The 20,494-nt window shown below is 47.7% G+C and overlaps 1 long non-coding RNA gene across 1 annotated transcript; it reads left to right on the top strand.

Moving 5' to 3' along the window:
• Window position 1: 1 nt before the first annotated feature.
• LOC103900686 lies at window positions 2-16,640 on the top strand. Its single transcript, XR_657681.2, has 4 exons — window positions 2-72; window positions 8,065-8,167; window positions 14,359-14,545; window positions 16,108-16,640. It is a non-coding gene; the product is annotated as an uncharacterized LOC103900686 (long non-coding RNA).
• Window positions 16,641-20,494: the final 3,854 nt, after the last annotated feature.

Here is a 20,494-nt window from a genome sequence, read left to right as displayed (position 1 = left end):
GCACTAACAGAAGCGGCGCTAACAGGAGCACCAGCAGCGTCCCCGCATGAATCAGAGCGGCATCTATTTCAGGTGGCTGAAACAATGAACGATTTGTCCTCGGGACAAAGCTGACCGCTGAGAAAACGCTGCTGCTGAGACCGGGGGGCTTGGAGAAGCTGCTGTGTTTATTGCAGTACTGCTCAGTCTGAAATGCTACAAAAATATTATTTCCATAATGTTTCTGGGCAATGAAGCTCGGGCTTTTTGTAACCAGATTACAGAAGCACCTGCTAATGTTAAAAAATGTATAGACAGTTAGGTTTCATCACTGGATCCTGACTGCAGTGGTGTTCCTGGCTTGAATTGATGAGCAAAGAGCCCCTGGCATCAAGCTTTTTTGTTGGGTCTCTGTGCCTGCTTGTAAGCAGAAAACAAAACCAACTCGATTGCATGTTTTCAGGGCTGGGGTATGAGGCAGCAATACTTCATATCAGGTTACAGCTAGCATAAAGCTGCAATAATAAAGGTGTGAGACATATCTTAAGTTTTCATCCATATTGTTGTTCTAATTAAGGGTCTTACATTTTGATTTTTTTCCCTCCTTGCTGCATACCCCAGTAGATGCCCTTTTAAATGCTGTTACGCTTGTTCACGTTGGACAGAAGTTGCTGAAGGACCCCATGTTGAAGATGCATGTGTTGAAAAAGCAGTCCTATTGTGTGAGGCTCTTTTGTTGGGTGGCTTATGCTGGCCAGGGATCCCTTTTGCAAGAGCGTTTGCATCAGATTTGTGGTGAAACTAGCAAAAGACCTACCAGTATGACTTAGACTTAAATTGGGGTGGGTGGGTAGTTCCTCCCTGGCTCTTTTCTGACATATTTAGTCAAGGAATGCTTAAATTTGGACCAAAGTCTTAACTGACTTTGGAAGCAGTAACAAGAATTGAGTAGGAACATGTTTGGTTTTTTGTTCTTGTTTTTTTAAACTTACAGTTCTAAAGTCAGATAAAATGCCTGTCTAATAGTACAGCTTCAGTCCTACAAATATGTTTCTCTGGACAACTTGTTCTGGTCCTGTCTTTCTGCTGTGACTGTTAGCCTGGTGGCAGTGCATGCTGCGTGGCTGGGAGAGAAAATCAAGGCAGGTGCTGTTTGGCGATGCACAGTGCCGTAGCAGACCTCCATCTCCGGTGGCACGTAATGGAGACCTGGGGCAGCTGTGCTTTTTAGTCTTAATTGATGTGGGTAATTTGTCCGTTATTGTTCCAAGCTTTCTCTTCATAGATCGGTTTCGCTAGGAAAGAGGGGTACAGAAGTAAGACATTCTGGGGAGGAGGGGAAGGGATGATGTAAGGCCATGAAAACAGGGCTGGGGCTGTTTCATGCTGTATACTTATAAGGGAAAATGAGTTGGAGCTGGCCTGTTGGCTCAGTCTGTTCCAGGAGGTCTTGTTGCATTTTTGGAAACACTGCAGTGGGTTGAGAAGGCATCTAACTAGTTAAAGGAACCTCAGCAAGGACAGGAACTCCTTCACCAGCAGAGTAAGGGAGATCTCTCTCACTTGTTTCTGTCTCATGGGAAAGATGTGCTTGCTCTGGGAAGGGCACTTTCTGAGAACCACAGTGGCTTTTTGAAAAGGTTTCATTCCCCAAAAGACAAAACAGCATAGCCTTGTGAGGCATAAACACAGCAGCTGTGGTGCTTTGAAGAAGCTAGAGGCAGGAGCTGTGCGCCAAGACGCGCTGACAAGTGCGTGGCGTATGGTGGTACCCTCCTGCCTTAGCACAGGGCTCCACAGGCTCTGCGTGCTGTACCAGCACAGGCACTGGGAGCTCTAGCTTGGCACCGGGAGCTGCCTGCCGGTGATTAACAGTACGTATGTCATGGTTTGGGAACCCCTACTGTATGTAAATCCCGTGCTGCTGCTTGTGTAGGGGAAAGGGAGTGTTTTTCCAGTTCTGTGCTGCTCTCCCAACTCAGCAGCCCATTCCTCACATGCCTGTGACCTTAAGCATCACCCCAAGCGTTTGCAGTGCTGCAGTTTCCCTCAGAGAGGGCTTGCAGCAGGGTCCTTGTGCAGCAGCTACGTAGCTGGTGTCTCGGTGCCTGAACCGAGGGAAAGCTCCCTGTTTTGGGGACAGCAGGAGGGAATTTTGGTGCCGCTTTCTACTAGCTCCCTTTTCATCAGTCCTGCCCTTTTGACGGGACAGGGACGTGGGGCAGAGGTGAGGAAGTTGTGCCTTGTGGCTTATTGCCAGACTGACACTAACCCTCTCATGGCTTACTGCTCCACTAATGCACAGCCAGCTGCTGTGGTGGTGTACGCGTGAGCAAGGTTAAGGCTTCCAGGAGCTGAGACTCACCCAGGGTTTCAGTGCAATACAAGGTTGTTATGAAGAAAAAAATGAACGCTGTTGATTGCTACAGCATTTTGGAGACGGAGGTTTTTTACTAGCTTTGCTGCTTTTCAACACTGAATAAGCTTTGTCCTTTTTCCCTAGTGTTAGAGCTGTAAATAAGCTAGGCTGAAAGCTCAAGCTGGATGTTTGGACAAACCATCTCGAAAGGTGAATCTCCCTCCCTCTCTTAAGGCAAATGGCATTTGCAATTAACCTGAAACTTCCCTCCAGAAAATCCACCCCCCAGCCATGGGGGAGCCCAAGAAATTTCAGCAATCCTGTAGCTGGTGGTGACCGCTTTGGCTCCAGTCTGAAACACCGTCGTGAATTGCAGCCGACAAGCATCTGTCCAGTGAAGGACCGCTTCAAAACCCAGCATGGTCAATACAAAAAGTCACCCATGGACTCCCGTTTGCAAATGAGACCCTGCATCAACAGAAACCAAAGATCAATACATCCACCTCACCGACTTTCTAGCATTTGAGATGGTGACTACTTGCTTACTTTATATGCCTCAGCTATTTGAACTCCCCCTCCCGTCCTCCAAGCTACTGACTCATTTCCTCCTCTAAAACCTTCCTTTTTTAGCCTTTCACTCTGAAGTATTTGGTGGCTGTTTTGAGCTGCCTGCCTCATGCCTTACTTAGGCAAACTCCTACATGACAGCCCTGCAAGCCTTGCTTTTGTACCATGGAAATCGTTTTTTTTCCCCCGTTACTTTCAGTTCTGAGGGGCAGTTTTAGCTACTGACTGTGCTCTTAGGCAAATTGCTGCTTTGCTGTTGAAAATCAGGGAGGCAGACAATTGGCAAAGCAGCTGGTGAGCTGAGACTGCCGCTGCTTATGCTAATTGCTGTTGTCTCCCTGTTAGCCCCCGCTTCCCCCATCTGTCTGTATCCACCTGCTGTCTTTTCATACCCTTTCACCCTGATCTCGCAGTTTGAACAGGGATCGCAGAGACTCCTCTTTGGCTGGACAACCACCCTGCAACCGCAGCGCACCCGAACGGCAGGATCAGGCCCTGACTTTATGTGCTGTCTCAGGCAGCAAAGAAACGGGCAACGTCCCCTTGTGCGAGGCCTGACGTGGTGGTGGCCCTGAGCTTTGGTCGTGGCTGATGGATGCTACTGTAACCATGCGAGCTGAATGTGCCTGAAATGCAGTCCGTTTTTCTCAGGGCTTATGGAATATTGGCTCTGTGCTCTTGGCGTCGCAAGGCTCAGCAAAGATAATTTTAGACAGGAACAGAAAGTCTCTGTAAACCTTACAGTCATAGCTATTTCACTGGCAGAAACAAAGCACTGAGAAGCCCATTGCTGAAACATTCTGCTTAGTAGATGCACCGGAATCAAAATTTAAGGGGAAATTTTGGGGGAGGAGGAGAACCTAAAGGTGATTTCCAGAAACTGCTTTGATGCTCCATTCCTTTTCCGAGAAGGTGGTGTGGCACAGCAGGTAGCGTGCAGGGACCAAGAGCCCGGAGTCTGGTCCAAACCCCTGCCCTAGCCTATGGGGTGAGGCTGGGCAGGCTGTTTTTCCCCTTTGCCTTAGTTTCCCATTTGCAAAGTGTTAATGTTGTTACTGCCTTTTCTATAATGCAATTTGAGATTTAGTGGAGATTGGAGCTGAATGTTGCTTATAAATACATGCTATTTTTACATTAATGAAAAGGCTGTCCTAAATTGCTGAGGATGAATGCCAGGACTTGTATTCTTTTTAATTTGCTCTCAGCTTCCACGATTGCTGCAGGTTGCAGGCCTTTTAATTTCTGTACTGTAAAAACTCTGCAGGCTATGAACAACTGGACCAAAATCTGGCCCTGTTTACTGCTGTAAAACCTGGCTAATTTTATCACCCTCATCAGAACCATTCTGGATTGAGTGTGATGGGGAAGGTAGACCGATGCTTCATTACCTCTGGGGCATTTTCACCGCTAGAAGGACGTAGGAGGGAATAACACAGGGCGGCAGCTCAGGAATGGAACAGCCCCATGTTAATTTAAATATGCAAGAATGTCATCAAGCTACTCCTACCTGGCTTGTTTAATTTTTTTTCCTTTTTTTTTCGCTTTTGTTGCCACTAAAGTGCCTGTCCAAAGTACTTTGTATGACGAGAATGAAATGCATCCTGCCCCAGAATCAGCTTAAGGACTAGCCACTCAACTCTCGCTTAAATCCTCAAAATAGGCAACAAGCAAAACTTACAATGATGTGTTGGTTTCCCTGCATGCACGTGAATTGGATCTTAAATCCCCCTCAGTTGGAGGAGGGAGGTTCATGTTGAGCACACTGAGGCCATGAACTCCTCTTAACCAGTGGGTAAAGCTTTAAGCAGCATCTCTGGCTGTAATACCCGAATGCTTTGCAGCATTTAGTGCGGTTACGCTCCTGAGCTTTTGCTGTGAGACACGACTGTGTGCGCAACCCCTTTTATAGAGGGGGAGGGCTGAGCCGAGACAGGCTGCATGACTTTCCCAGCCTCGGGCAGGAAATCTGTGGTAAGTCTGATGAAGTCTTCACTGCCTTTACAGGGTAACACCCTAACCTTTAGGCCATCTCTTCTCTGCGCATGTAAGATGATAACGCTACTACATCGAATGCGGCATGGCTGCACGAGTTTCTTGGAGAATAAGCACTTACGGCTTATGTGGGCTTTGTTCCAGGTGTGGAGGTGGTTGCTGCTGAGATCTATCTGCAATGTCATTAATAATTTTTTATTTCATGACTAGATTAACCCCCACTCCTCTCACACGGTGACCCAGACAGAAGGTTGTTGTAGCAGGTTGGTTTTTTATGATAGGGTTTGCGCTCAGCTGCATCAGAATAATGAAGAAACCTCTTGGTGGTGTGTTGCTTCCGCAGGACAGCTCTTTCTTGTAGCTTGGGAACTCCAGGCCTGTTTGTGTTTGTTGCGGCTGTGACCACTTGTTGAACCTGTCTAGGTTTAGCTCTCAGGAATGGGGGGAGCTTGGCTCTTGTTACTGGGGTGGTTAAAACTGGGAGTTCATAAGGGGGGCTCCTGAGGGTAAGATTAGATGGCATGTGAATTAACCCTACCACATCTATCACCAATCGTGCAAGGTGCTGTACAGGCATAGACTGGAAAATCCCCACCCTAATCTGCTTACTGTCTAACCATAAGATAAGAAACGCATGGGGTAATGAAAAAGGAAGCAATGAGACCATATTAGTCAGCATGATGGGTGTTCATCAACAGCAGCCTGATAGCTGGGAAGGATTTGCTAGAGGGTAGAGAAAGCCCCTTCAAAACTGTCCGAAGTAGCACTGAATGTGATTTCTGGGAATGTGGTGTTGTACCAGGGGGATGCTCTGAGAATTTAGGGTGGTTACTGGAGGCCTGAGTTGTAGGGGCAGATATGGAGAGGTAAACGCTCCTTTCCAAAGCACAGCCCTGGCTGCTGTGACACTGGTGAGAAGCCACAGCCCTGCCAGTGCCTGTGGAACACAACTGGGGCAGGCAGCAGGACAAATCTGCCCACAGCCTGGGACTGGATGGGTCTAAGGGCTATGAGAGCTGGCTGTGCCAGCAGTGTTATGGGTGGGTGCTAGGGAGAGCAAGCACACCAGGTTGCACTCGCTTATTTTTTTACCTTCCAATGTATCAGGTAGTCTAAAAAAGGGTGTTGCTTTCCTGGTGAACCTGCCTCACACATAGATAGACAACACTCCTACCGCTTCTGCCACTTGGACTGTGCGAGGTGAGGTGGAGGAGTGGGAGGATACTGCAGAGAGACAAACTGGAAAAGAGGAGGGTCTCGCTGTGTTTCCTGCAAGTGTGCAGGCAGACAGCACACAGCCATGGATGGGAACCTCTGGCAGTATCCCTGACCTCTCTCCTATCTGTGTTGTGGGTGCGATCGCAGCAGGATGTGGTCTTTATGCATAGATCAAGAATGGGGTCAAGAGTGGCTTGATAGCTATAGCTCTGCTAGCCATCTGGGCTGATAGCTGGGCCACGGTGAGCTATGTGGTCAGTCCTGTCCAATGAAGCGGCTGTGGGGAAGTCTTCACTGACAAACAGGGCAGCGTGAGTGGAGCAGCCCTTTCCCACTGGCCTCTTTAGATCTGTTCTGCGCCTGCATCTGTGACGGTGGCCTGTGCTTGGTGTGCTGGCTCTCCTCTGGCACTCCTCCGGCTGGAGAAAGGCTAGCTGGTCTGGTAGGATGAAGCAGCTTGGTGAGCCTGTGTGTTTCCAGTCTTCAGCAACCAAGGGTGTCTTTCTGAGCCATTGCATTGCCTGAGTAGCACTGCTCAGATCTCTTGATGGGCAGTTACCCAACAAGCTGTACGTGGGTGCTGGCAAGGAGCATGACTGCAGCTGCATTTCTGAAGGAGGCCAGGAAGCACGGGTTGCCAGTCAATGGTGTATGGGCTAAATGTGGCCTGGCAGAGCAACTTCCTTGTGCAGTCTACCCTGCAATCCTTCCCCAGGGCTCTGGCACTTCTGCTGGTTCAAAAAGACTTGAATGTAACCAAAACACAACTCCCGGACAGTGCTTCCCTTGTCAGATCCCCAGCCACAGAAGTCTTTCTCCCAACAGACGATGCTTTGCTCTCGCAGTGCTCAAAAATGTACTTTTGACCTTTGCTCCAGCTCCAGGGGCCTTGCCTCTGGGCAGGCGGTTGATTTACCCTCCTCTCCAGGTTCCCGAGTCTCTCGGTCCTGGATTCAAAGTCAGCATCAGCCCGGTTCAGGGTGGAGGTGGCCCTGCAGACGTGAGATGTCCTGCCGGGGAGGCTGGGCCCTGGGGCAAAGCAAGGCTGGTTTGCCAGTTGCAGTTTTGAGGACAGTGCCCGTCAAATGCAGGTGGAACGGGAGAGCAGAGGGCGGTTGTCCCCTGCCAGGCCAGCTGCCTGCTGGTGGCTGAAGGCAGGGCACCATCTGGTGGCATGAAAGCAATTTGTCCGCACGTCTGTCGGAGAGCAGTGCTGACTTTCTCAACCAGATACAAACTAGTAGTTTCCAACTCTTTTTTTTTTTTTTCCCTTGGTTGTTTTTTTTTTTTTTCCTCTTTCGCAGCATTAGGCCCCTCTGCAGCTTTCCCTACGTGTCTGATGTGCTTGTTTCTCCCCATCTGCTGTGACCACCTCTTGCAGAGAGGCTTAAGCTGACAAACTTGTCCAGCTTCAGGTTGTTCCTGGAGCATGGTACAGTTTCTCAGACTGGAAGGAGCGTTACAGAGCTGCAGAGGGAATTGCCCAAGGACAGACTCTAGTAGAGCCTGACATGTGGCAGCTCCACTCCCATTAGAGCTGTCCTAGGTCAGATCAGAGGTCTGTCTAGCCTAGTGTCCTCTTCCTGACAGCAGGTGCCTGGGGAAGGGCGGACAAAGGCAGTGAGCTGGCAGCAGGAGATCAGCTAGATGCTCTGCCAGCCTCCAATGTGCAGGCAGGAACATCCTGAGTTTGGCATCGTGTTTCTATTTTGAATAACCTTCTGTGGATTTCATCCTTCCTGATTTTGACTCGTCACCACTTGAACCCATGAAGACTCCTGGCGTTCACTACACCTTGTGGAGGGGCAGCAGGCTTCTGCCCTGGGCCAGGAGGTGGGAACAGCTGTCCAAGGTTGCATGGGCATCGTTCATCTGCGTGCTGGGGCTTGTGGCTCAGAGTATGTGCCAGAAAGGACTGGTGGCATATCACTGCTGTCTCTCTTTTCCAGGTCCCTTGGAGGGACAAGATATGCCAGATATGTCCAGATTGTGGATCTGCTGATCTTCAAGCAGAGAGGAGCAGTGGCACACAGCTGAGAACCAGGTGTCAAGGTGGGCCTTAAGAAGTGAGCCTTGTACGTGAGCTGTCTGTATGAGATGGGGTGGTTTGACTCCTCTAGATCCCCTGAGGCCCCAGCTGTTTGAGGGCTACTGGACACTTGAGCTTGACTGTTCCCTAAGAAGGCAGTGCCAAAAACCAGGTGGAGAAAAATGGAGGCCTATGTGTTGTTTTGTGAAAATCATGGCAGTCCAAGCTCTTTCTCACCCAAATTCTCCTGTTTCTTGGCTGGGTCTTGCTTCTGTTGTGGGGTCTTGTGAAACCTGGATGGTGAGGACTGAGGTGTTTCTCCCCTCGGCTGGCAGGTTACACAGCTGCTGGTGTTTCTCCAAGCAGACCAGTTTCACGCACTTCCCTTTCCTTTTGCTGTTGGCTTCCCATGAGACATCCCATCAGCTTTCCTGTTCTCTCACTAGCGTCTTGGACTCCTGGAGCAGTGCTGTCCCCTGTTTTCTTTGGACTGGAGCCCCAGCAGCCACTAGAAAACACTCATCTGGCTGGTTGCTGTTGCTTTTGTCATGTAACCAAATGCAGGTGCCTCCTGGGCTGTGAACATGTGTCCCAGCACAGCTTGCCTGCCTGGGGTGGAGAAAGGCCTGCAGAGTTGTGAGGAGCAGGCTGCGAGCTAGGAGTTGTGCCAGGCTCTGAAACGGGCACCCCTGCACTAAAAAGCATCTTGTCCAATGTTTAGGTCTGACTGCTCTCAGTGCTTTAGGAGAGGGCAGCACAGGACTGTTTTTCTGTTGCTCCTGTGCCTTCCACATGAGCGGGGAAAAGCAGTGGGGCCACTGAAAGTCCATCTTTGCAAATTCACATTTTGCCACCAGAGAGCTCCCATCCTTCACACCAGTCCAAGGATGAGGAAATAGTGGCCAACATGGCAAAAAAGTCCCTCAGTCTCCACCACATCCCAGCTCTTGTAGTAAGGGCCAGACTCTGTGGTGCTTGCTCTGCCTTTTAAAAAAAAAATATATTCTTTTAGTGCTTGGATGAGTTTTGCCCCTTCATTGCAGGCTTCTTATGAAAGCGGGAACATTGAGGCTAGCAATATTGAGGCTGGCTAATGAGAGAAAACACAGTAAGCAGGTGGAAATTTGGTGGCAGCGATGCAGTTTTCCTCTCTCTGGTGGTTTGGACAGTCTTGCTGATGGAATAGCAGGGCTTGAGAGGGTCTGCCTGAAGCACTAGCCTCGCTGCTAGTAGTCCTACAGAAGAATGTGGCACTTCTGCTTGTATCTGTGACTTACGGTTCTAGAAACAGTGTTGGCACATGCAGTAGGTTTAGTTTTGTACTAATTTGAGTTTGTAATCACCAGTGATATCACTTTTCCTGTTTAATTACAGGGCTGAAGCATCAACTGCCCTGAACAATGTAATTCTGGCCTTTTCCATCCACTCTCCTCCCTTCCAGTGCCTGGCTCCTTTCCCCCTCTTATCTGGCACTTTCACAAACACATATGCCATCCTCCCACATTTCTGCTTTGCTGAGGAGACAAGTCTTCCACACTTGGAGGAAAAGATGGGTAATTGGTTTAGTTCAATTAATATGTGAAACTGGTAACTGAAAAATTAGTCCTGGATGAGCAGTCTGAACACTATATTGAGTTTGGAAAAATGACTGCGCTCCCTTTTTTGGGGGCCGATGTGATGTCTTGCCTTCCTTCTGTGCCTCTCCTCCCTGTTCCTTACCCATGCTGAGAGCCTGAGGAAGCCCTGGCTCACCTGGAGCCTGTGAGACGTCAGCCAAGGAGCAGTTCTTCCCTTTGTGGGCACCCCCCGTGGCATCTTGGCAGAGATGTATCTGCAAATAGTCTCAGCTCCCTGCTCCAGCAGAGACTGAAGGGCCCATCCTTGCAACTGCTCTCAATTTGCTCAATCTCCTCCATTTTTGTTTAGACACCCCTTTTCTGTGGTGCCCTATACCTGACAGAGATCCCAAAGGAACTGAGGGTTGGGGAGCATAAGGCACTAGAGGTCAAAACACTCACATCGCATCAGATCTAGTCTCTCTTGTCCTGCTTTAGAGCCACTTCAACAAAGGACCTATCTGCCAGCAGTACCTAAAGTCCATACCTCAAAAAAGCAGCAGTAGCCAGATATTTTAAAAAGCCCCTACCTCTAGAGCCTCAGACCAGCGGGTGTTAGCTGTGTGACTCTGCCCCAAAGACTGGCTTCTTCCCCTCCTCACCTTGTGTGGAGATGATGAGTGAGGGCCACGCTTGGCTGTAGCTGCGGCCAAGAGGCAATGCTGTTCAAAGCCCAGGGTGCTCTCTTGGAGAAGATGGTGCAGAATCATCAAGCTCCCTGCTTCCTGGAGTGGTACATTGTGCCACAGCTTAGTGTTGTGGGAGTTTTTATTGCAATTTTTTTTTCTTTTTTTATTTTTAATTTTCACTGCTCGTCTTGCTTCTTGCTTGGAGTCCTGCAAGATGCCTTGGAAGGTAGGTTCCCTGCAGGTTTCATTATGCTGAGCACTGATGTGCAGTCACAGGATAGGGGAACTGGGGACCATAGGTAAAGGTAAAAGCTCGTGTTAGTCTAGAAAGCATGGTCTTCAAGGGAAGACAGAGGGAATTAGAAGGTTGTTTAGTTTAAGGAAGAGAGGACTTCAGAGGTTATAGCAATCTCCAAACATATGTGAGGTCAGCGGTGGAAGAGTAATGTGTTCTTTGTGTTCATGCTAGCTGAAGACAAGCTATATTAGTCTTAGATCATAGCAAGGGGCATCAGCATTTGGGATCAGAAAAATGTTTCCAAGGGTGAGGATAGCAAACCAGTGGACTAGGTTACTTGGGAAAGAAATGAATGTCCTTTCTTGGAGGTTCTTAAAAAGCAGCATCAAGAACGGTGTAACTTCCATCCATGTCCCCAGCTGATCTGTCAGAGGACCTCGTCAGCAAAAGTTTCTGTGGCATAGAGAGAGGAACCACACCTCCAGAAGTGGAAAGTGGAAGCACGCGCTGCCTGGCAAGTCCCCTCTTCTTAGGCCTAGGATCTTTCCCGTGATGGATCCACAAAGGTTGTGTGCAGTGTCTGTTGGAAACTGAGTCACATAGTGCCAGGGAAGAGAAGGAAGTCCTTCAAAATCCAGGTGGTTACCAGGAGAATAATTTTACTCCAGGTAACTCAGGACACATCTCTGGCACTTTTCAGTCCAATGTGGCTTCCTTCTGACCCTGGCTGGAGTTAGCGGTCCAGAAATATTATCCTAGCCTGGGGATACAAGCCTGTTCTGCAACATTATCCCTTCTCTGGTCAGGAGCAGCTCTGGGTGCACTGGGCAGCAGCATTACATCAAACAAGATCACCCCAAGCTAGAAATAGAAGCTTGTAGCAGTCCTAAGTACAGATCCGCCATGTATGTCCCTGTTTGCAACAAGAGACTGCAGCAGCTCAAGGTAGTTTGGAAGAGGCCCCCGGGGCATTGGTTTCATTCTTGGGAGCGCTGGGTTAGGCAGAATTGCCAAGGCAAGCCAGAAGCTCTGCTTGTGCTTTCTGACATATGCAGTGAGCTCCGTCTCGCTGAGAAGCAAACCAGCAGAACTGAACAGCCAGCTCGGAGACGGAGATCTTATCCGCAAAACACTCCCTCCCTCCTGCTGAGCTCCCTGCTCTGGGTGCAGAGCCTGATTCTCACTCCAGCATGCAGGGATTTTAAATGGGGTGTGAATTAATGCTGGTGCCATATGAAATGTCCTGTCTTTCTCCTGAGCAGCATAAAGGATCTTTAGCATGAATGAGAATTGGCTCCAATGCTGCAGCAGCTGCGAAGTGAGTTCTACTTCTAGCTGAAATAGGTTGCATTCTGACTGAAGCATTTTTGCTATCCAGATTTTCACCAGAAACTTATATCTAAAGAATGTCTATCTTCAGTGATCATCAGAACAGCTTCTTAGCCCCAAAGAATCCTGCTTTTGCAACAGAGCTGCAACACAACTGCGTCACAGCACCAAAACCCTGGATGGACATATGCCCCCTGGAAGGCTGTCTGACCTGTAAGGGTGCTTCAAAGCAGAAAGACTCCTGCAGTTGTAAACCTGGTGCAGGTCAGGGGAAATGTTTCAAAAGTTAGGGTGAGTCTGGGGGCGTACATATTGAAAGATCAGCATATGCTAGCGTGCATCTGTGTGTGAATATCCACAGGCAAAAAGGAGCCAGGGCTCTTCTAGAGTGGGAGAACTTGCTTCATAATTTATTTACATGCTCCAGCTCTTGCATTTTCATGAGGCTTAGATATTTCATGTCAGAACAAACACAGCACGGGAGTGTTTTGTTTTCTAAGGTGTTGATGAAATCATTAAGGGGCTCTGTGTCTACTTGTGATTTTCCACTTCTTTGAGTTTACTTTGAGATGTGAACATAAAATCTGGCACTCACAGGCACCATGTGGATTTGTGATGGTCTTGGGAGCACTGCTTCTCCGTAAAACAATGTCTTGATCACATCCAAGCACAGATGTTGTTTGTTTGTCTGTGACAGGTGTAGCATCAGTGATATTTGCTTGTTGAGCCATCCAAGTCATGCTTTAATGGAAATTCTTTAAAGAAGTTACAAATAGTTCATTTTAGTACACTGGTTCAGTGAACGCTGCAGTAAACCTTTGGAAGAGAAGCTGAATTATACAAATAAGAGAGTTATGTGTGGAGAGGAAATGGACAGCATTTTTTTTTATGGCATATTGCAGTGGTTACCAAGCCTTATGGTTTTGTCAGCAGTCTCAGGATGTTGTATATATTTTTTTTCTTAAAATTCCAGCTGCTGGAAGGAAGATATTGCATAATAGTCTCCATTTTCTCACACTTGTGGTTACTTAGAAAAACATGAAAACATGAGCTGAATGTTCCAGATAGGATGTTGAAATCAAAACCAAACACAATGGAAAACTTGGTTTATAGCTTTAAAATCCAGACGGCAAATAAACAGCCTTAGACTGGCTTAGAAATTCTGCAGTTTGGAAATGTATCAATATCTGACTTTTGGGACCTGACCGCTGGCATGAGGACACATGTGAGTTTGGAATCAGAGTTTAGTTTCTTTTTGGTTAGGCAATACTAATTTTTATAAAAAGTAAATATTTCTCTAAAATAAAATACTTTTTAAATATTTCTCTGGTGAGAACACCTCTTTTTCAAAACTTTCTTTAGCATTGCTTGAGTCTCATTTTGTCTCTTGTTTTGTTTCTCAGCGAATTTTGTTTTGTTCTGAGTTGAGAATTTCATCCTGAATCTCTCTTGGTTCATGCTTCTTTTCCTCTTGACTTTAATGGTTCTGTCTGGAGATTTCCATTTGGTTTGGTTTTGATGGTGACCTCAGATTTGGTGTTTTCGTCCTTTCCTCATTTTGGCTTCTTCATCCTGCTCTTTGCTTTGCAGCTTTGTTTTGAGCTGGTGGGAAAATTCCACCTTGGGTGGTGGGTGATGTTGCACCTGGATATTGCCTTTTATCGGCTGAGCGCATGATGTTTCCGAGTGGCTCAGTGCAGCCACTCAAAGTCACATCTGAGCTCATCTTCTCGTGACTGGGGAAGTTGTTGGCTTGTTTTGTTTTTCCAGAGGAGATGACGGAATTTTTGGTGAAAGACATGCACAGTGCAGGAATTCATGGAGAGGGAATTTCAGTTCTCTGAGCAGGACTGGCTCTAAGGGTCTGTAGTGGCAGACTTTGTGGTTGTACTGCTGGTGAAGCTGTTGGGTGGTGTGAGAGAAGTTGGAGGATGAAAAACAAAGAGATCCTTCTCTCTCCTATCACCCACTTGTGTGGCATGGGAATGATGATTGTGTATCTTCATCCATGCTGCAGCCTTCAAACCAGGTTGTTCTTGTACTCCACTCCTGGAGCTAACAGGCAAATTCAGGCTCAGATGCTGGCTTGGCCCAAACTGTTGTGCTTTCTGAAAGTTGGAAGACGGAGGTCTAAACACACTTGCTGTGGGCCTAAGATCTTGCTCTTAGGAGCTGGCTGGATTTGGCACAGCCCCATCCACAGCAGCTAGCCTAAGCTTAGTCCTTCCAGCATGAATATTTAGAGCTCAAGCTACAGTCATCTCAGCAGCCAGCAATGAGAACAGAAACCCTGTTGTACCCCAGGACTTAACCCTGCCCTTTGTCTTGCAGAAGAGGTCCCTTTTCTGACCTGACTGACTCACTCCAGGTTTTATGTGGTGAACTGTATTCCCTATTTGCAGAATGAAAATAAAGGGTCTGCAAAGCCCTGGTTGTTGGAGTCCCAAAGAACAGAAATGGGATGAGTATGACCTACATGGGAAGCTCATGGCAGGAGTTATGTGTTGTGGAAATCCTGGCCCAGGGAAGGTGAGGAACGAGCATATAGGACTGTCCAAGGCTGACAGCCCATCTGAAGAGGATCCTGAGGTACGCGTGACAGCTGTGGGTGCATGAATGAAAGGTGCGATGGTGTGAAGTTAGTATATCTCTGCATAGCCCAGCTTTGGAGCTAGTATCTTTAGAGCCAGTACAGCTACCGGCTCTTGTCCAGAGACCGTCATCCTGCTCTAAACCTGTCCTGGACTGTTCTGGAAAGGGTACGGTTTCTCTCCTGTATTGTGGGAGGCAGATTGCTTCCATGTGTCTGCATTTAGGGGAGAAACCACGGGTGGGCGTTAGTGCTTCCACGCAGTACTGAACTCTGCAACAACCCTTGCTGACTGCCATCTCTCAGCTTCTCCGGCAGTCAGGCTACCAGCATTTAGGACCGTTTCTCCCTTGGGGAAATTTCACCTAGGTGAAATGATGTTTTTAGACCTGGACCATCAGGTGTTTAGGATGTACTATCCCTGGTGTGATTTTTCTTTTCCAGATGTCTTTTGTTATTTTGTTAAGGTTAGAAATCCACAGGATAAGATCTGCAGCTCTGAGCATGATATATGAGATAGAAATGTGTTAACCATAGATGGGCTTGCTAGAGCTTATTTGTCAGAGTCCTTGTCTTCAGAGCTTAAGTGTTTGTATCTGTCATCCTGTAGTAGACCCATGGCTGTCCAGGACTCCGAGGCCATGTGGATGATCAGCAGTCGAGCTTTTCTATTCCATCTAATTCAGGCCTTTCCCGGTATTATCAACCTCAAATGGCCCAATATGTGCTGGGTGCAAGGCAAGGGCTGATCCATGCATTAAGCAATGTATACAACAGGCTGCCAGAAGGTGGGGCGGGATTAGCTTTACTCCCATTTTAAACCAACAAAGAGAGGTGCCTCCAAGGTTTAACTGGCATAGACTGGACAAGACCCAGAGTAACCTAATCGAGCTGGATCTGCTTTGAGCTGGGAGCTGGACTTAATGACCTCCGGAAATCTCTTCCAACCCATATTACTCTATGATAAATTCAGCATCATTATATTGTAGGGGACTTGCTAGAGACTACGTAGGAAATCTGTAACAGAACCAGTGCACCTGGTAACAGACCCTGCATCCTGCCACTGAGTGAGGCTGCCGCAGGCCCTAAGATAGGCTGAGCTATCCCAGCTCAAATAAATAAAAGCAAGAGTGGCATAGCTGGGGAGAGAGAGAAGTGGGGAGAGGCATTCCTTTGAGCCACACGTCAAGTCATGCCTCATAGCACGGACTGACTTATCTGTGTTTGCTAGCCTTTAATAAATGGTGTGTACACACATTTTAGAGGAAGCTGCTGGATGGCATATAGTGATTAGAAGCACTTGAGCAGGCAGGGAGAGAGATGGAAAGTTAGAGGTGGCATGGCCAGGTCTATGAAGATACTGTGACACTGCTGGTCTCCAGAGTAACTGGTTACCCACTTCTCAAAACACTCATTTCTGAACTGCTACTTAAAATTCCTAAGCGAGGACTTTGCAGAAAGCATGACCTTAGAACAGGGCTGGCAGTACTCGGCATGCTTGCTGGAGCAAGATGCAGTAGCAGAATGAGTGGAAAATCCCAATTTTTATTTTTCATTACAGGCTTTCTCAGCTTCTCCTCAAACTCCAAAGTGTGTGGGTGTTTGACCATCAGAACCCAAATCCGTGAGCTGTGGTAGATCTGAGAGAAGTGGTTTCTGACAGATCTGATGCCTTCAGTGCTTATTTCTCCTTCCTTCTTCTTGCCCAGCCCGGGTGTTGTTGCAAGGTGTCTGTGATGTTTCTCAGCAGTGTTTTTGATATTTGCCAGTAATGCCTGTGCCTCGTTCATGGTTTTGTTTGGGAGTGGCTTGCTGGAATACTCTTACCTGAGAAATGTCTCCTGTGGAATATTTGTTCTCTGTGAGGAGTTTGGTTTTTCCTTTTCTTTTAAAACCAGGTATGCAGTGTAAGAGCATGCAGAAAATCTGTATTTTGGCCATGTTCTGTAATATTTACTTGAAATTATGTCCTGTAAATATTCTTGCCAATAAACTTGAGAGTATCGACAGAGAGAGCGAAGCTCTGTCATGTGGTATAGTAAGAAACTTTCTCAGCATTGGGGTATAAGGGATCTACTAAAATGTCTAGTTTCTTCTTAGAATAGGGTAGGACAGGAAATACAAAATACAACAACTGGAAATCAGAGGTGTCCATTTTGTCCTTTTCCCGGTCTACATGCAGGGTTAACCTGAGTAAAACTTCCTGAAGGCTGTTTGTCTGTCCAGTGGCATCAAGTCCATCCCCTCTCCTGGCAAACTGCTCCGCATCTGAACAGGATAAACTAGGTGTGCCTATCCCTATGGTGTTTGTAGGGAATCTGGGTCTGTTGTTTCATTGCATCTAGGCCTCTGGGGACTGCTGAAAGGCATGAATTTGTTCCAGAATAAACTGAGCATGCGTCTGACTTACTTGTGTGCATGTTTGTCCTTCAAACCCCTGCTTGAGTGATTACCTCATGGTGCTGCCCTCCTCTCTCTGTGTTCCCAGAATTTTTGGATCTGTAAGCAATTGTTCTTTGGGGCACTAGATCTCTGTTCTAGTGAGCTGGAGGGAAGTTTGTCTGACCTGGGAATGCAATAAGAGCTGCAGAATATTTTTGGAGAGTTACCGAGGTGGTTTTACTGCAAAGATACTCAGGTGAAAGTCATGGTGAGACTGAGGTGTATAGCCCTGCTGTGACATGCTGCCAGGTTCACTGCAGACAGTATAATACTGGGAAAATTTACATTTATTCCCCATTCCTTGCCTGGATTGTTTTTGTAAGCCCTAGTTTTTGCAAGTTTTGTGCTGTGCAAAAGGAGGGAAGGTTAGCACTCTCCTTCCTAAGGCTAGGAGATGCCTTCCTGTCCTACAAAATACACACATGGCTAAGGCATTGCCATGTTCTTCACGATGTCTCCACCACCCTTCCTTCCACCTGTCCCCTGCACCCCCCTCTGCTATCTGTACAAGCCCCTCTTCAGTTCATTAAGCTTAGAGGTAGCCCATGTACTTCGTTTGCAATGTGCCCTGGGCCTAAGAAATGAGTCTTAACCAGTAGGTTTACTTACTGATGTGCACTGGATGTTCAGGGCTTTTGGAGGTGTGTGCTCACTTTGTCCTAAGGACAGCAGATGGGGAGTAACTTTGACACTGCATCATCAGGAGGCCGATGATCTGAAGACTGCGGTTTTGGGTTGCTATAGACCTGGAGACTGAGTGTCGCCTGGTGTGAAGAGTTGGTGCACAGGCCCTGTGACCCTGGAGAGAGGCAGAAAGTAATAGAGGGAGGTGAAGCCAGGGCTTTCTGTCCTCTGCTAAATGAGATGTAATGCAATGATTTTTGCATTCTAGGGCATTTCTGTTGTCTTTCGGTTTGCATCTGTGGATTTGAAGATTGTTCTGAATCTTCTGAAGTCTGAGGAGCCTGAGAAAAACAGGCAGATGGTTTGATTTGTAGCAGGAAAGAAAAAAGTAGGGAAACTGTTAACTGTTAGAAATCTATTTCCACCCCTCACCTTCAATAAAACTCTTTGGGGTAATATGCAGAAGGTGTAGGTTTGGAAGGAAAGGAATCTGCCTTTGCATGCATCCTGGGACCCCTGTGAACTCAATAGCTGAAGTGGATGGAGCCAAGTAGGAACACAGGAATGGTGCTGAACTTTGGGCCAAGAGATGTGTCGAGCCAGATGGGAAGGAAGCTTGGAAAGAGCAGATGGCTCCCTGGCTTTTATATCTCCTGCTAGCCCCCAGTGCACATGTATTTTTGGAGTTATATCCCTGAAGCATCCAGAAGAGGCAAGGAGATACTACCCAGATGAAGGAGAATTGGCTCTGCTTCCTTCCTCAGCTCTGTCTCAGACACCAGCTGGACATGACCTGTCAGCATCTGGGGAACTTCCAGGCTAGGCCTCTGCCTTTGGCAAACTGTATATGGCACATGGATGATAAAAGCTTACTATTTAAGGGTGTGTGGGTGGTGGTGGAGAAGACCCTTCTTTTATAAGCCAGGGCCTTTGATTAAACAGGCAGTGGATTCTTGCAATGGAGATTAGTTGAGTAGTGCTCTGGCATCCACATCGGCTGGATTGTTTACTTGCCGTGGGATGTGCTGTTGAAGCATGGACTTCTGCCATAGGGTGATCATGTGGGTCTTATGTTCCCTTGTTTGCCCACAGGTGTCAAGGAGAGACTCAGAAAACGTTGGCCTTGGCACAGCTGTGGAAAGGACTGTGGTTGTGGGGGTTTGCAAGCAATGTGATCTCACCCATGCCCCCAGATGCCTTTACAGAATCTGGCATCTCACTGAACTACCGCCCCTTCTGTGCCTGCTTCATCTTGACTCCTCTGTACTTGGCGTTGGGAATGGTGCACTGCAAAGATATCTTGCAGGAGAACATTTCTGCACTTCCTCACAGTTGTGCCCCAAGTCAAGGTGTGGCTGGTTCCCAGACCAGCTCCCTGTTCCCTGGTTTGTGTTTGTTGCTGTAGATGCATTGCTGCCTTCCAGCATTGCTTCATGTCACACTCTTCACCATGGGCTTGCAACCTCACATAAATAGCAAACCTCCCTGGCACTGTCTGTCAGGTGGGCTTACTCAGCCTGATCCCAGCTGAGGAGGTGCGCTGAGCCTGGCTGAGCCACAGGGCTGACATATCATACCGTACCTGGCCGCTTGCAACAGCGAGGAGGGTTGCCTGATTGTCAAGGTGGGCAGGACGGGAAAGAAGGCAGTTTCCTGGCCATGCTGTGAATTTTAGAGAAAAGATACATATGTGGGTTTTTGGGAAGGGGGGATGACAGGCTTCCATTCAGTGAGACACTCGGGCAGCGGAGTTCAAAAGAGTGCTCCCTTGTCATGCAGCCAGAGGAAGGGTAGGATTGGTGCCTGAGCACTGGGGTGAACAGAATTAAGGCAGGGATTGAACTGGGAGGTTGGCCAGTGTGTTTTCATGGCTTGGGAAAGAGAGGAAAAGGAGGGACTTGCCGGCTGGATTCGAGTATGTGTACCTGCAAGCAAATGTGAAGTGTCTGCAAAGTTTTATAGGACTGGTCTGGTCCTATAGGTCTCACAGAGAAGCCAAAGAGTAAAGGTTATGAAATATATGTGTGGTTCTGTACACACCCTCGCCCCTTCTCTTTTTGTCCACTGAAAGTGCATTACTCCTACATATGAAGCACAGAGCTTGTGGTAGGTACTACTTTGTTTCAGTGGATTGGCAGGTTTTCCTGACTGTCACAATGTTCTTGAAGGGCCTTGTCATCCTTTGCAGGGTAGCTCTTCAGAATACTTTATGCCCCCTTGGAAGTTATCACTGTTGTGCCTGTGCTTTTTGATGTCATTTTGCTGGATAATCACTGGCACTGCCTGCCTCTGAGCGCTCAATGTATTATACAGCTGCAATTTAATTTTTCCCTCGTAAAACTCCCACTGAGAGAATTGGTGTGGTTGGTGACCAGGGCAGATATTCAGCTGTGTCAGTCTTCACAGGATGACTTCTCTACAAAATAGGCAAAACCATAATTACAGCTAAAGCCTCTTATTTCTTCTGTATAATTGTGTATGGCTGGCAGCGAGGATGTCAATGAAAAAGCAGTGAGGTTCTTTTTAAATTGATATTAATGGGAACAGACACATGGGGAGAGATACATGAGAACTTCTTCCAGCTTAGAAGTAGCAGCTGCAGAAACAAGTGTTACTTGTTTATCAAGACCGTGGTACGCCCAAGAGGAGGAAAATGCACGAGGCTGGGGTTCAGCAGTTGGGTCCCAGGTCTCAGCCCATGGTTGTTTGAGAGCCCTAGGTAAATCACCTCACTTCATTCTTCCCGTTCTCTCCATTCGCTTATACTGGGAGCTCCCTGAGCCAAGGATTGTCTCATGAAGTTGAGAGCTAGCCAACCACCCTCATCTTATGGGCCATGTCCCCAAATGCCCACATGGCCTGGGACTCCTCTCTGATCCTGA

Source organism: Aptenodytes forsteri, unplaced genomic scaffold (genome assembly GCF_000699145.1).
Source record: "Aptenodytes forsteri isolate BGI_AS27 unplaced genomic scaffold, ASM69914v1 Scaffold283, whole genome shotgun sequence".
Taxonomy (NCBI): domain Eukaryota; kingdom Metazoa; phylum Chordata; class Aves; order Sphenisciformes; family Spheniscidae; genus Aptenodytes; species Aptenodytes forsteri.
Note: the sequence above shows the minus strand (reverse complement) of the source record. Positions and strands in the feature narration are given on the sequence as shown.